A 3,631-nucleotide genomic window follows, 5' to 3' on the forward strand; every position below is an offset into this window, starting at 1 on the left:
TAATGTCTTTGATTGTTTATTCAATGTTGCATGACTCTGTTTTTGTGTTTAATGACGTAAAGCACTTTGAAATGCCTTGCTGCTGAAATGTGCTGTACAAATAAAACTTTATTGAATTTGATTGTTGTTTTTGTGTCATAGTACATTAAAAACAAGTAAAATTGTGAAATGAACATTGCAAATTTAGTAAATTTTATGGAAATTGCACAGGGTGGAAAATAAAATCATTATTTATATATATTTTTTATTTTTTTTTACTGCAATAGAACATAGAAAGGGAATGTGAGACGGTGTTGGGCAGCAGACATGATTAAATTCTATCATCTATTGCAGCTTGGTTTGCGACTTTGATCCGGCTTCATGGCCGAGCTCTCTGATGCGCTCCAGCTCCATTTGCTGCTTAAAAGGTGACTCTAAGCATGTCTTGTTTCATTATTAGTAGTCCATCATTTTCCACCTACAGCTAACCAATTTGAAGTGTATATACTTACCAACACCTACGTACACTTTCCAGCTACTAAACCCGTAGTTGAATTAAAAACCTTGGCTAACAGCGCTGACATTTTCACCCCGAGAGAAATCTTTTTGGTCATATTTTTCCTCTTTTCTTCTCGTATCAGATTGCTTTTTCATTACTCTGCAAGTCCCCTTTGTCAACTCAGTTTCAGTTTCAAAAGAATTTTTTCCAGCATGAAAGCACTTAACAAGCACATCGTGTTGCAGCAAAAAGAAATCGGGGTTGAAAACAACTGTGCCTTAAAGCAAAATGTAAACACATAAGATGTTCTAATAAACATACTTTTCATCAAAAGTGGCAATAAATCATATTAATAATAAGGAATCTGACTTAAAATCAGAAGGAGATGTTTGCTCCTGCCTATTTTGAGAGTATACAAAATGATTAACAGGAACTAGTTGAAGGCTAACACGCTTTTATCTTCAATTTCAAGGAATCATAAATAAGAGAAAAACATAATCTCAACAATTTTCAAAAATTGCCATTTTACTTAGGAGCTTGTAGAAAAGAAGCATCTGGAACCACAAATCCCAGAAATGTTTCTCCAGCTTAGTCTGTGGGTATTTTGTTTTTTCTATGCCATTACCATTAACCATTCAGAATACATTGTACGTTGCATTACTGCACAGTATCTTGTAACGTGTCACACGTCTTTTACTTATTTATGTTCTACATTTGACAATCACTAATATTTGTGGCTTCACTGTTTCTGCAGTGGTGGCATCATCATGCTGTTTTCAACAAGGTCTGTGAAGTTATTCAGAGATCTGGGAAGTGTGGGAGAGCTAAATGCAAGAAGAGAACCTTGACAGATGAGTTTAAATCTTGAACATGTATATCCATAGATCCATTCCTCATTGAGTCTGATTGAACTTATTTTGGGAAGATAAATGGGCAAAATGCTCTATATGTGCAAACCAGGTACAACCAAACTCTACAAGACATTTAGGTGGAAGAGCAGATGATATAAAGACCCGGATTTTTCTTGTTGTTATCCTGAAGTATAAAACTGAAACTGGTAAGAACACATCAGACTTTTTAAATGTGTTTTCAGTTGAACTGCATGCCACTTATCTGGCTGTAGAATAGATTAATTGTGATCTATTAAAAATGTTATTTGTGGTGATGCTGTGTACTTTGTCATGCATCAGTTCAGAAACATCAAAAGCAAGGCAGGATTTATTACTTAGAACTTTGTTCATTCTCCGCTTGTTACGGAAGGAAGAAATATTCCTATGTTATATCCACCTATATGTGGATACAGGGGCGCAGGGAACTAAAAACACTGACCAGATTGCTAAAAATGCTCTTAATAGAGACAATATAGGCTTAAATATTCAGTTATCTAAACACGAATGTAAAAGTATTGTTTGTAGACATATTAACCAGCTTTTGCAGCAGCAGTGGGAACAGGAGATGAGGGGAAAATCTCTTTTTGCATTGCAGGGCACAACTTTCAGAATCGGGTATGGTGGAGGAAACAGGAGGGAGGATTCCATGTTAAGATAAAGAAGGTCATACATGTCTGAACAGCACTGTATTTATTATTGGGAAATATGACAATGGAAGTTGTGACTGAGCACAGAAAATGTGAACCAGGGTATCTTGGACTGTTGTAAATACTCAGCTGAAAGGAAACATCTTTTGGACCAAATTGCAACCTAAGTATCAAGCATTGTTTTCTTGATGTGTTTATTGGATTGGGGTCTACTAAAGGAGATTTAAGAAGTCAAAGGATCTAGTACGTTTATGTGGCAGTAAGACATTTTTTTATGGATGTAAGCTGTCATTAAACTCCACACAAAAAAAAGATACAATGGAAGAAATGGCTTAGAATAAACAGGGAATGTGGTAAAAAGTGAACAATCTACAGTAATTACACAGACATAAACCCAGCATCATGACATGGTTCACCATAACATATCCTCCTGCTTTCCAAATCTGAGTATGCTGAGAGGTATATCCTGTAACACAGAAACAGGCTCACAAACTAAGAAAATATCATTGGAACTCTGCAGAGATTGTTTGATTTTAATCTTTGAAATATGTTTTATCTTCTTGGCAGAACATTAAATAAATGTCTTATAAATGTGACTGACCACCGGTCAGTCAAACAGTTCTCTTTTAATCTTTTAATTGTTTGCAATTTAATAAATTAATAAATAATAAATCAGAACACTAGCTTTAGAAAACTTCCCATTGCCAGAATATACTGGCAATGGGAAGGGAATCAATTGCCTTGTCAGTATAAAATAGGATAGGATATAAGCAATGTGGGGGGCTTTTTTGGTAGGTAATTAATTCCAAATGACATTTCACACTGGACACAATTAATGTAGATTCATTTTGAAAGTCAGAAAACTTTTAGTATCTTGTGCTGACCTGGAATTCCCTTCTGCCTCCAGGCTTCAATGCAATCAAAATCCAAACCTCTTCCATCTCTCCACAGCTTTTCTAAACAATTCAATCTCTGTCGGTAATCCTCTGCATGAGCTTTCCTTTTCTGCCTACGTTCTCCTCCTGTTCCATTATTTGTCATCTATGTTTTTTTTCCAGGAAGTGCTCAACACAATTTTGACAATTTCCCAACTACTTTTTTTTCCATTTTTCTGATTGTTCCATATCCTTCCGCCTCGCCTTTCCACCCTATCTTTATGTTCATCAAATCTCAAAGCATACCATATTTCAGAAGACAAGCCCTTGGAGACCAAGGACTCTCTTTCAATCTAACTTCACAGCCCCCCCTTTCAATCCTGCTCAGTAGGGCTCTCAGAGGGACAGTGATTACAACCTAGGTACTGCTGCCCCTGCCATGCCAATTAATGTTGGAGGCTTAAAGATGGAGCTGTGGGAAAGAGGGAAAAAGGGTCTGTGGCTGCATCTCCATACATTACCATGCTGAACAGGCTGCTGGGGTGTCTCAGCCCAACTGGTAGCTCTACAGCAGACACTTCAGGGACACATCGCCCCAGCCAGACGTACTCTAAGTCAGACGTGTTTGCATAAACTTTCCCTCTCTTTGAGAAAGCTCAGCGATGTGTCCTTCAGTGTTTGTCCTAATACAGTCAAGATGCCACAGTCTGATGTCATTGTGTGTGTTTTTATTTTGTGTAC

At 37.0% G+C, this 3,631-nt stretch overlaps 1 long non-coding RNA gene across 1 annotated transcript; it reads left to right on the plus strand.

Moving 5' to 3' along the window:
- Window positions 1–330: 330 nt before the first annotated feature.
- LOC107836450 (uncharacterized) lies at window positions 331–1,643 on the plus strand. Its single transcript, XR_001662349.1, has 2 exons — window positions 331–407; window positions 1,233–1,643. It is a non-coding gene; the product is annotated as an uncharacterized LOC107836450 (long non-coding RNA).
- The last annotated feature ends 1,988 nt before the right edge of the window (window positions 1,644–3,631 follow it).

Source organism: Poecilia formosa, unplaced genomic scaffold (genome assembly GCF_000485575.1).
Source record: "Poecilia formosa unplaced genomic scaffold, Poecilia_formosa-5.1.2 Scaffold59, whole genome shotgun sequence".
NCBI classification, from domain to species: domain Eukaryota; kingdom Metazoa; phylum Chordata; class Actinopteri; order Cyprinodontiformes; family Poeciliidae; genus Poecilia; species Poecilia formosa.